This window comes from Schistocerca cancellata, chromosome 4 (assembly GCF_023864275.1).
Source record: "Schistocerca cancellata isolate TAMUIC-IGC-003103 chromosome 4, iqSchCanc2.1, whole genome shotgun sequence".
NCBI lineage: Eukaryota > Metazoa > Arthropoda > Insecta > Orthoptera > Acrididae > Schistocerca > Schistocerca cancellata.
Genome location: NC_064629.1, coordinates 320,611,826 through 320,625,107, shown reverse-complemented (window position 1 = coordinate 320,625,107; position 13,282 = coordinate 320,611,826). Strand labels below are relative to the sequence as shown.

The 13,282-nt window shown below is 42.1% G+C and overlaps 1 non-coding gene across 1 annotated transcript; it reads right to left on the bottom strand.

Annotated features, from left to right (window-relative positions):
• Positions 1-10,532: 10,532 nt before the first annotated feature.
• Trnap-ugg (transfer RNA proline (anticodon UGG)) lies at positions 10,533-10,605 on the bottom strand. Its single transcript has one exon. It is a non-coding gene; the product is annotated as a tRNA-Pro (tRNA).
• Positions 10,606-13,282: the final 2,677 nt, after the last annotated feature.

Below are 13,282 nucleotides of genomic sequence, written 5' to 3'. Positions count from 1 at the left end.
ACGCGGCAGCTATCATTCTTTGCCTCATCAATAAATCCAGTCATACGGAGGGTACAGTGACAACGCAAACGTTACCCATTTTCTACAATGACTCTTGCTCTCTGCAGCGGAGTGTACGATATTTTGAAACCTGCTGGGAGATTGAAACTGTGCGCTGGACTACGACTCGAGCCCAGAGCCTTGCTTGTTGCGGACAATGCTCTTACTCTTCGCAATCACGATCTGTCCTCATAGCTTCACTTCTTCCACAACCTTTCTAAAAATATGTCTATCTTGTGTATCGGTGACTGAACAAACAATACCAGTTTCCAATATATAACAGTTTGCTCGTGACAAGCTGACGGATCTATTGTTACAGCACTTTGTATAAATATATTAAGTTTCTATTTCAGTACGTAGACTGACGATTATGAAAATGAACTAGTAATGCCATATACGATGCTGCCAAATGAGAATCAGAAACAAGGTTTGCGCATGATCACCTTAGAACAGCAGTGTACAGAGAGTAGAGACACGAAACGAAACACATAATCACACCAGCACAGTGTAGAATAAAATGAGAGTCAAACGTTGATGGTTTTGTAAGATAAATCGGCTTTATCAGGTACTCCATAAAAATGTATTATTGCAATCTATCAGGCAGTATTATTCATCTGCTGGGTATCCCAAAGTAGATTTTATACTTCCGAGCAGTTGGTCACTGGTTTCTTGCTGGGAGAGTGGTGCAAAAAGTTCAATAATTAATACAGAAATAAGAAATCCTTGGCAAAACGTGACCATTCACTTTTAATAACTACATAAACGATATAAGGACTAATCATTCAGAACATAACTTGCTTTCATTTCGGTCACAAATGGATCGTAGAGATGAAATCAGTTCAACCCTTTCTGTTGAAATTTAAGAGAATTTTCGCTTTGACTGCAGTATCGGACGACATCCGACAGGCTGATGGTTTGACGTGAAAACTTCTTTTCACTCATCGAACGAACTTTCTTCTGTGACAAGCTACCATCAGTGTTAGATCGATAATACGGGAGGCTCTTTTTACTATCATTCAAGGTCCAAATAGTCGCGAAATTGAAACCACAGTGAAAATCCGGTGACGCTTTGTATAGCTGTGTTGCGCACTTTCTCTAGTATGCCTGTCGTTCGCGTCGCGTCGCCCTTTTCAGTTATGAGCGCGCAATGAGCACGTAATGATGCCTAGAACTATAGTGTCTCCCACCAAGTGTGAATTGCATACTGTTATTCGATTTTTTTGTGATGAGAGGTCCCGTCTGATTTCATGCAGCCCACATAACGTAAGTGTCATGCGTGACAGCAAAGCGCAGCAAAAATGGTTCAAATGGCTCTGAGCACTATGGGACTCAACATCTGAGGTAATCAGTCCCCTAGAACGTAGAACTACTTAAACCTAACTAACCTAAGGACATCATACACATCCATGCCCGAGGCAGGATTCGAACCTGCGACCGTAGCAGTCACGCGGTTCCGGACTGAAGTGCCTAGAACCGCACGGCCACCGCGGCCGGCAAAGTGCAGCAACTTTCAAGCAGAGCGTGCAGACTTTAATGATGCACGTGGTCAGGGAAGAAAGCTAGTGCTGACCGATGATCTTATTCAGCGCATGGATCAGATTATATGAGAATATTGTCTACGAAAGACAATTTAGAACAAACAAAGCGGAATTTTGTCATCAAGAATTGTCCTTCTTCATGACAATGTTCGGCCGCACACTGCAGCTGCAACAAAGACGCTCCTGCAGCATTTTCGATGGGATGTGTTTGATCGCCTACCATACAGCTCGGACTTGACTCCCTCTGATTTTCATATCCTTGCTCACATGGACCGCTCCCTGTGAGGTCAGCATTTTGCCACAGACAACGAACTGCAAACCAGCGTAGAGAATGTAGGAAAGCAAAGTTAGTTGCCTTTTATGACGAGGCTATTGGAAAATTGGTACAACGCTACGACAAAATACGCCCACGTTGGAGCGGCTACTATGTAGAGAACTGGTTGGAAAGTGTAGCTAAATATTGCAAATAAAACATTTTTTGTATTTTGCCGTGGTTTCCGTTTCGCGACCGATCGGACATAGCCAAAAAAAAAAAAATAGTCCTCGTGACTATGACACTAATAATGCATAAACACACTTGATCACACAGCTGATAGGTCATGTCTGACTGCGTTTATCGCACAGTATTTATATGTCTTGTGGCGTCACCGTACCCATGAAGGTACATGTGCGTGATTGTTACACAATAGCTTTATGTCAAGTTACAGTTAGCTAAGACATTGATTCGGGTGTCATTGTGAAGAGCTTGCGGTGCGACGATAAAATACTCGTTGGAATATAAGTGAAAATCGGTATTAAACAGAAAATTACAAAATAGTGAAAGATATCGTCTCACATGTCTCGTGAATATGCTCGGAAATATAAAAAAACACAAGTCACAGGAAAGTTCGCGTCGGAAGAAATCAAAAAAAGCTAAAAAGTCCAGTGCAAAGCAACTGTGAGAGTTACGGGAGCAACGAAACAAATGAAAAAAAAAAAACCGGCGCAATGCGATTACGTATCTTGCCTATCGGGCACACAGCCGCCAGTGGCAGTCCAAACCTGTGATTTATCTGTTCCGTAACCATTGTAGTACTCTTTGTAATCACTGTATCAAAGAATTTTATAATCAAAACACTTAATACGAAATACTTATTATGATTTTATCCCGACGTTTTCACCAAAAATCTTCAGTGCGGAGCTGAACTGTGCACACAGAATTTTTTTCATTTTGTTTGCTGTCGCAGTCGTTTTGCAATGTTGTACCAACTAAGACCATCAGATAGTTCAAAATTTTGCACTATATATTGTAGTAGTTGCCTACGTGCTTAGACGAGTGTAAGTGATAACTCGATAAGTGATCTTGCGCTTTCCGTGCGGATTTTGTTTTCACGAATATGGAAGGCAGATGCCGTTTACGTGACGAAGAGCGCCATGTATCAGAACTTAGCGACGCACAAGAAAGTATTGATACTGTCCATTGCGTCTCATATAAATGAAAGGCTGATCCCTATTTAATCACATCAGTTTCAACAAGGTTTCACACTTCCTTGAAGTGCTCGGCAGTAAGTAAACTCGAATATTTCTAGCTCTTTATTTATAAATGACCTTATTCGCGAACATCCTATATCATTGCAATATTAGGCAGTGTCTCTTCCGATTTGAAATGTTCTTGTAATGAGATTCACCTTGTTTAACTATTATCGAAATATTTTCGTTTATGCTGAGCTACAAATAAAACGAAAGTTCGATAAACAACAAAAAAGAGCTGTCATCGAAAAGAGCAGAAAACGTACTAATAATGTACAACAATCAAATCACAGAACTCCCAAAAGCCGGAAGTCGACGATACTCATGACACTACAGTGACGTAGCGCGTGTCAGCGCCTCTCACAGTGCAGATGTCGACGAGATATGCACCTTTAAAGACCAGCTATCAATCTCTCCCCGTGATACCCCGCATTGTACTATTTAAAACACGAACTGCCTCTTTTAGACAACAGCAAACATATGCGCTTTAGTAACATTTTATGGGTATGAAATGGTCGAATTATCTTATTGACGGGTTCCTGCGTGTGGTTGACAACATCGTCTTGCTTAAAAAGTAAAGGCAGCTACATACATTCTAAGAAGATAAGACGTACGGACGATATTCATATTGACAATAAACTCCTTAAGCATTGTTCATTGAATTTGAAGTAATAGTAGACTATACAATTCATATGTAACCATCTTGAGTCATCTTCATTACGTTATGGCAATTGCAACTCACCAAAATGTATTACAACTACGAAAAAAAAATGTGGGGCATGTAGGCTTGTTTACCTGATCCAGCCAATCTGATTAAGAGTTTCCGTGGTTTTCTTCAATTTACTCTAGGTGAATACCTTCAACGCTCCTTGCTCACTATTAAGCTTCATATAATCTCATGCTTTGTGTTTTTTGTAGGTATTGTTGCTTCTTTCATTGCTATCTTCAGGTTTGATATTTCATCGTTTAACACTTTCTTATTGTTACTTTTGTTGTTAAAAGTTTTGGGAATGGTATGAAGTTTTACGTTTCTACGATCTTATGTCATAAGACAGCAGAAAAGCAACTAAATAAAAATGTATTAACGTACTTCGTTTCGCCTTCCCTCACCCCACCCAATCCTCCCCCTCCCCCCCCCCTCCTTGCGAAAAAAAATTATGAACCATTTTCGCTTTCCATTCTAAAGCCGGAAGTGCTTCATAATCATTTTTAAACAAGTTTCTTGGGACCCAGGACAATCATAGAGATGGAACTGCTACTGCCTATCAATGCATATTCAACAGGCGCACTGTTGCTCTGACAGCTGCGAAAAATGCTGACTATCCTCCGGATTGAGACAGCCGGGAAGTTCGGAGCTGTTCGAAGCCCGTTAATCCCCATCAATAACCGAATGCAGGGGCGACGGCCGTTCCTCCTCCACGGTCGGTGGCTTCGATTTGTGGAGGTCCGCCGGAGTTGTGCTGTTCTTGCGAGAGAGCACGAAAAAGCGTGACGCTCCGGCTGAGGCTGTGGCGCTGCGGATTACGGTCAAGGACCTCTCCGTGAATCACTGCGCGCCGCCCCTCCGCCGCCACACGCGCCCGTCATTTCCTCCCACACGATCGCCAATAACGGTGCCGTCCTGATTCGCTTTTAATGACTTCCTGCAGATGAAAACATTCCGGGGAATGCTTACCCGCATCTCTCACCGGAAGATATCCAACAATAATGCGGCTTCCAGACGGGGCTCAGCAGTCACCGTCGAAATTTTCTTTAAATTGTCCAGCGCCAATCAGGAGGACCAGAAAGTATTTCCTAATGGGAATCCTCGTTCCCTTTACTTTTTGTTACACATAATATTTTTCAAACGGAAGAGCCGCGCTAAACGGACCATTTCCGCCTTCTTAGTTTCCTAAAGGCGTCCGATACTGATCAGATTGTCAACTGATGACCAAGAAAATGGATCGTCTTCATAAACAGTTTATCCTCTCCAAGCGTAATTGACAGAAAGACCACTGTACGTTATCCTAAATGGTGAATGTTCAATATAAACGGAAGTAACGTTACGTGTGCCCCAAGGAAGCATAGTGTAACTATTAATATTCTCTAAATAGTTTGGAAGAACATAAACTGGGTAGTTTGCGCTTCATTTCAGGTAAAAGCTAGTTTTTCATCCATCTTTATGTTTATGACGCCATATCACCTGAACTATGTGTCGTATATTAAGTAATGCAAATTTTGTTTTTCTGAAAGCAGCTAAATTTTATTCAGTATTCCATTACAGCATATTATTCAAGACATTTTTGGCCACAAAACCCTATTTTTCAACATAATCCTTACGTCAACTTACAGGGAGGGCCTGTATGCCAGCATCAGATTGGTCGACGTCGGAGCCGACGTCTTGCTGCATCAATAACCTCCTCATCGTCCGCGTACTGTTTCCGGTGGAATGCATCCTTTTTTGAGCCAAACAGACGGAAGTCTGAAGGCGAGAAACTCAGCAAGCACACTCCTTTGAGAACCCCAAGCGGTGGACGAGTGTGTCAGCACTACCAACAGGACAACCAGTTGAGCAGAGAGGCGTCTGACTGCGATCCGTTGACGACCTCGAATGAGTGTCCACACGCTCGAACATTGCAGGAGTCACAGCTGTGTGCGGCCGGCTGGGAAGTGGGAGATCGGGCAGGTTTTGCGCGACCTTGTTGCAGCGAAAGGACGCGCATCTCACAACGACTCACCGTGCTTTTATTCACTGCCAGGTCTCCGTAGGCATTCTGCATGCGTCTATGAATATTTGCGATACTCTGGTTTTCTGCCAAAAAAACTCAATGACAGCTCTCTGCTTGGAACGCATCCCCGTTGCAGACGCCATTTTGAAGGGTAGGTTTTTTTTTGTTTTTTTTTGTTTTAGGGCGCAAAACTTCTATGGTCATTAGCGCCCACGAAGGGTAGTATAGCGTCGCCACCTGCTGCAACTTCATGAAACTTTAGGGACTGAAGCGAGAATAGTCCACGATTCCCCGCAACAAATTCTAAGTTTTTTAAATCGACATTTGCCGAGAAGAAAAATACTTTGTATTACTTATTGAACGTCCTTTGTAATTTTGCCGTCATATTAATCGAAATATGTAAATTCTGGATGCAAACTGTGATAGAGTTACTAGTAAAGAATTAATAAATCAAAAAATAATGTCTGATGTTGATGTTTTACTACGTGCCACTTTGAACAAAAACTAGTTTTCCACGCATCCGAATATTTATGACGTTACATCTTCTGAACTATGTGAGGTTATATGCTACAACTTTTCAGGTACGTTCAGAGAAGTTTCGTTAAGATTTGAAATTATATGTAAACTTTGTTCAAAGTCGCTAAGTGCTGTCATTCTCAAATATTGGATGAAATGAAGTCCGTGGATTTGCGCTCCGTCAGTTATGCTGCCTCAAGAAAAGAACACAATTTGCAATACTTATCTTACATGTTAAGCTTTTAACATCTCTTATTGATTAGATTATGACAGAATCTTAAATTTTTAAATTCGGTCAATAAATATTGAAATCCGAATTTTTGCAGCCCACCACGTTCTGCATTCCGGGTTCCGGGTACCGGTTTCTGGGATTGGGTTTTAGTAATATACTGGGTGTCCCAAGAGTAATGGTGAAAATTGAGGGATGTAAGAGGAACGCTCATTTGAAGCAAAAACTTCATATAGATATACGCCCTGCTCCGAATGGTTTCTGAGATAGAGCACATTTAATGTACATTTGTTGGTGTGACATGATCGGTAACATGTTGACAGGTCCAATCATTTTAGAAGAACGAATGATGGACAGAATTACTTACATTTTTTGGAAAATTCGTTTTTTGAACACCTTAAGGACGAACCTTTGACCGCGTGGACTGCAACGTACTTACAGCATGACGGAGCCCCTCCACATTTTACCAGACATGTAAGGAAACATCTCAACTGCACTTACCCTAATTGCTGGATTAGTCATGATAATACCATTAACTGACCACCAAGACGGCCAGATCTTAGACTATTAGCTTTTTGTGTATTGGGTTTCATGAAGTCCAAGGTGCACAAACGAAAGGTGAGATGAACTGCTTAGTCGCATCATGAGCGCTTGTGTGCTCATTAGAGAACTTGCAGACGCACTCAAACAAGCAACACAACATTTTCTCTCAATAGCGCACAAATTCAGTGTTGATGATAGTGAGATATTCGAACATTTGTTGTGACTTTACAGCAGGTATAATGTGCCGTGTATGATAATCTTTAGAGGTGAGTATGTTAAAAATACATAATTCTCAATTGATGATTTGTGAAATGTATGTTCTAAAATTTACTAATGTTGTACAGGGTGTCAGATAAGTTACTACCTATATTTTAAACGTTATAATTTATTTACTTATGAACCAATTTTCTTACAACTACTTTTGTTAGAAACACCACTCCTTGCGATCGTGTTCAACATCATTTTAAACCTCCACATAAACTCCAGCACTTGCTACATATTTTTTTAAACGAACTGGTATGTGCAATGCTCCTGCATGCACCATGTTAGGTGGAACATGGACTAACACATCAGATATTACTGCTTCCAATTCATCCAAGTTCTGTGGTTTTCTCTCGTAAACCTCCTTAGCCGACCCCCAGAGAAAAAAATTCTAATGCGTTAAATAAGAACTGTGGGCAAACCGTCTGTCAATCCAACGACTTGGGAAACTGATCTGACGGAATAACATTTTCCCAGAGACATATGAGTCTCAACTTTTAGGCAGACGTGCTAGCCATTACACCACTGCAGCAGTATGACTAACACAGCATCATTGCCTGCTTAAGTCCAATGCTCTAGGGCAGCTATGCTGGCCGTAATGCTACGGTGGTGTAATGACTAACAAATCTGTGTAGTGAGCAGGAAATGTGGGTTCAGCTCCCGACCATGGCACAAATATTAATTCATTTCTTCAGCTTCTATCCTTGTCAAAGACCGGGGAAACGATCATGCACCAATTCGTGGACATCATAGCAAAATATGCATATTCTGCGTCCTGCATGAAGTGAAGCTGTGGGTTGTCCCACTCTGAAATTACTGAGCATACACGATCTTGCAGCAATTCCAGGTATCTTTCGCCATTCATTATGTTCCGTAGAAAGAAAGGACCAACAACTTCAGATGACATGATACCACACCATATTGTCACCTTCGGACGCCCCTGTGCTTTTCCAACACATTCGTGTGGGCTTTAGCCTGCCCAATAATGATAGTTAGGCCTGTTTACAAATCCTCCAATGTGGAAAACTCTCTCATTAGTCCACAGAATATTCTCACATAAGTTCAGACCAATGATTATTCCCAGCTAAAAACATTTCTCGAGACTCCATTCTTCTGTCATAGTCATCAGGAAACAATTGCTACACAAAATGTGGGTTCCACAGTGTAAACGTGAGATCTTCCTTAAGAATTCTTGCAACTACACAACATGAAAGACCACTTTCACGAGATCCTTGACGCCGTGATTTCTTAGGGCTCCTCCGAACTCTGTCAACATTCTCTGGTGTTCTCGAAATTGATGGTCTGCCTGATCTTCTTGCAGCGGTGACAGACACTCCTGTTGTTAGTAATTTTCAATGGCAATTTTTAAATTTTTGCATCCAGTGTTGCATGGATCCCTCGTTAAGCCTTCCACCACCTTTGTACTCACACCACAGATCCCTAGACCACGTAACGAGCTGCTATTTTGGCCCATTCTTCCACAGTCAACACAGGTGGTATTTTCCAGATGAAACAAAAGAAAAAAATGATGTTAAACACAACCTCAAGGAGTGCTGTTTCTAACAAAAGTAATTCTAAGAAAATTAATTCATAAATAAAGAAATTATAACCGTTTAAAAATAGAGAGTGACTTATAAGACATCCTGTACATGTGTAAACCTGACATTTACTGAATAATACAGAAAATAAATAACAATGTACATTAAATGCGGTCTGTCTCAGAGACCATTCGAAATATAGCGTATGACCATAGAAAGTTTCTGCCTTCAAATGATCGTTTCTGTCACGTCCCTGAATATTGACCACTCCTCTTGGGACACCCTGTAGGTGTACATAGGGTCACCAGCAGTTGCATATTCCTCAATAACGATGCTTTTTGCCTACAAGAAAGTATCTTCGTTGCATAATTTTCAGTAAATGCATAACAATGTAAGCTGTATGTCTACATGGTAAAGCCGTATGTGCTTATACAGGGTGATCCCATGAGGATGTTACAAACTTTCAGGAATAGTGGAGAAGGGTAAATGTATCAATCTGAAGTAAGGGATCCTAGTCCGGAAACGACCGAATCGGAAGTTATAAGTGAAAATTATTCTGATACCATTGATAGTAGAATACATATACCGATATGTTGCTGCTACGATTGCAATTGCAGGGTAGGCAACTTTCAGAGATGGCAGTACTGACCAAAACAAGATAAAAAGTGTCTAGTAAACATGGCCTCTAAAACGCACACCTTAAGGGCTATGAGCACTTGTTCATCTTCGCTACTGTGAAACACACCTCTTCTACTGAACAAGTGCCCATTAGTCTTAAAGTACACAATTTTTAGAGCTCACGTTTACTATACTTTTTCCTTTTGTTGGTGCATATTGTCACCTCTGAAAGTGGGTTACCCTACAATCTTACTCTATAGTCTACAATACTGGTACATCTATTCCACTGTCAGAGGTATCAGAACCACTATAACTTTCGACTTGGTCGTTTCCGGACCAGGGTTTTTTACCTCAAATTGGGGAATGTCTTGGCCGCCAAAGCCCATAGACCTTACCTCTTAGGAGTTTTGCTGGTGAGTACAGTTGAAAGACAAAGTCTAAATAGGAAAAGTAAATGTAAGAGACGAATTGATCGTTCGGACAATGCATGTTACTGTTGATTGGTTGACTGATGTGGAGGAGCGGATCAAACAGCGAGGTCATCGGTCCCATCGGGTTAGGGAAGTATGCAGAAGGAAGTCGGCCGTGCCTTTTCAGAGGAACCATCCCGGCATTTGCCTGAAGCGATTTAGGGAAGTCACGGAAAACCTAAATCAGGATGGCCGGACGCGGGTTTGAACCGTCGTCCTCCCGAATGCGAGTCCAGTGTGCTAACCACTGCGCCACCTCGCTCGGTCATGATACTGTCTTCATAAAAGAACGCTAAGACGACCTCAGAAGAATTACACGTGGTGTTGTCAAGAGAAATCGAAAGTGCTTTACAGTCAGAGGTGGAATTAATAAAAATTAAGCTCGAACATTATCATTGGCCTTTGTTTATCATCTTCTGCGAGTATTTGTTTGGGCTTCAATCTAACAAATGGTTGGTTCCAAATGGTTCTGAACACTATGGGACTTAACTTCTAAGGTCATCAGTCCCCTAGAACTCAGAACTACTTAAACCTAACTAACCTAAGGACATCACACAAATCCATGCCCGAGGCAGGATTCGAACCTGCGGCCGCGGTTCCAGACCGTAGCGCCTAGAACCACTCGGCCACCCGGCCGGCTTCAGTCTAACAGTCGGCGCCTGTAGCTGAATGATCAGCATAGATGGCTGCCACGAAGAGAAACGCGGTTCGACTCCTGGTACTGCCAAGGATTTTTCCTTGGTGGGTGGATTGCTGTGCGGTGCACTCAGCTTCATAATGCCTATTGAGGAGCTACTTGACCGAACAGTAGCGGCTCCGTGGTCGGGAAAGTCTGCAAAACGGCCGGGCGAACGGTGTACTGACCGCATGCCCCTCCATACCGGATTAACATGACGCCGAGAGATAGAGGATGACACGGCGCTCGTTAGACATTCCTTGGGTCTTCACGGCTTGGATGAGGAGCTCGGTTTTCAGTCAAACAACTGTATCTCTGTAACCAACAAATACACTCTAACACAAAAAGAACGACACACCGTAAAGGAATTATTCGAATGGGATTGAAATAGGTAGATGTGATGTGCATGTACAGGCAAACAAATGATCACAATTTCAGAATAATTGGATGATTATTCAAGAGAGAGAACTTCTCTGATTGAGCAGTTCAGTAGTCCATTGGTCCAGCTCTGGCCCTTATGTAAGAAGTTGTTCGGCTTGGCATTGATTGATAGAGTTGTTGGATGCCCTCCTGAGCAATCTCGTGCCAAATTATGTCCAACTGACGCGTTAGATTGTCTAAATGCCGAGATGGTTGAGGGACCCTTCCCACAGTGCTCCAAACACTCTCAATTGGGATATATCCGGCGACCTTGCTGGCCAAGTTGGGGTTTTGTAAGGACAAAGACAAGCAGTAGAAACACTCGCCGTGGACGGGCCGCCATTATCTTGTTGATATGTAAGACCAGGATGGCTTGCCATAAAAGGTAAGAAAACGTGGCGTAGAATATCGTCGACGTATCGTCGTGGTGTAAGGGTGCCGTGGATGACAACCAAATGGATCCTGTTATGAAAAGCAATGGCACCACAGACCAGATTAGGTTAGGTTAGGTTAGGTTCATCACTCCTGGATGTGGTCTGTATGGCGGACGAGAGTCAGATTGGTATCCCATCATTGTCCGGGGCGTCTCCAGACACGTCTTCGGCCTAGAATCTCATTGACTGGGGTATAATTGTCTTCAGTGATGAGTCTACCAAAAGTGGACCAACGCGTTATTGACTTGCTCAATTTGTGAAGTACTTTCTCTTGAATAAGTTATCCAATTTTTATCCATTCGGATAATTGCTTCGTAGTACTCGTTTTCTTTTTTTGTCTTAGTGCATATTAGACACATATTACATAGAATATTTTATCCGAAATTGTCTATATTGCCACCACCTAAAATATTTACTACTCCTCGTGAAACTCACTGTATAACGACAAAATATTTATCTAGTCCTAAAACTGAAGAAAATATCTTAAAAATGTAATCCGGAGTACGAGATTTCTTGTACCTTGTAAAACGTAGTCACTCTGAAGACGCTAGGGTGACAGTTTATTCTGTTCTTTATACATGCAGATCCATGAGACATCCTTTAGTATGGATCCCGAATGACTTAGTCGCATCTGGCCGATTCCTGAACATCCGCTCTAAGTTTAGGTGAACCACTACACTATATTCCAATGACTGATGCAACGTTTATATTTTCTGGGTTTATCTTGTCGTCAGGCTTACCGACAATCATTCTTCCCACACACTATTCAAAAATGGAACAGGGTTGGAGGGCTCAGATAGTGGTACCGAAAGTACCCTCCGCCACACATCATTATATGCCTTGTGGAGTATGATGTAGATGTAGATGTCTATGTAGGAAGTGCTGCTGTATTTTGCGTGATGGTTCACCTGCCTCTGGATGCTGACTCAACGCTGCACTAGTCCGGTAGGCCACCTTTGATAGTCTGATACCCTCATGGCGGAGAGCGTCTAGCATCGTGGGTTAGGAGGCTCATGCTAATCCATATACAACGCTGTCATAATCTATTAGGAATCTCATAAATGCTGTAGTGGTAGTTGTAGTAGTAGTAGTAGTAGTAGTAGTAGTAGTAGATTTATTATCCACAGATCACTTTCGAAAGAATATTGTAGATGTCTTGCTATCACAATTTAAGAACAACAAAAATAATGTGATTCATATATACAGACATTTACACACTGACAAGTGTAGTTTGATAAGGATGGGACAAGTAGTCAACCATGGCCTAACAGCAGGAACCATCCCGGGATTTTCCTGAAGTAATTTAGGAAAACCACGGAGAACCTAAATCAGGATGGTCAAATTAAGACTGGAGCCTCTACCCTTCCGTATACAAGGCCAGTCTTTTTAAAACAGTGCTACAGCATACGGTTTATCTCTAGCATATAATACCGTTTTACGAAGAAGTTATTTCTTCTTCTTCATTTTCTTGTGCCTTTGTCCCGCATCTGCACAGGCTCGGCACTGATATAAACGGATATGGCATGGTTAATTTAAGGGGTGTCGCCGCCCCCTGGGCGGAATGCGTGTACCCCAACGGTCTGCGTTTAGTGTTACTCAACTGAAGGCGTGCGAAAGTTTTCTAAATGATTGCAAATCGTCTAAATGAGGTAGAACTTCGGTGCTATGACGGTATTCATCCAGTAAAATATAGAAAACCGCCCAAAATCTAGATCCAGTCTTTCTGGCACACCGACGCTTTCCGTCAATCCGCTGGGCGGATTAGATCCGGGATCGTCCCACG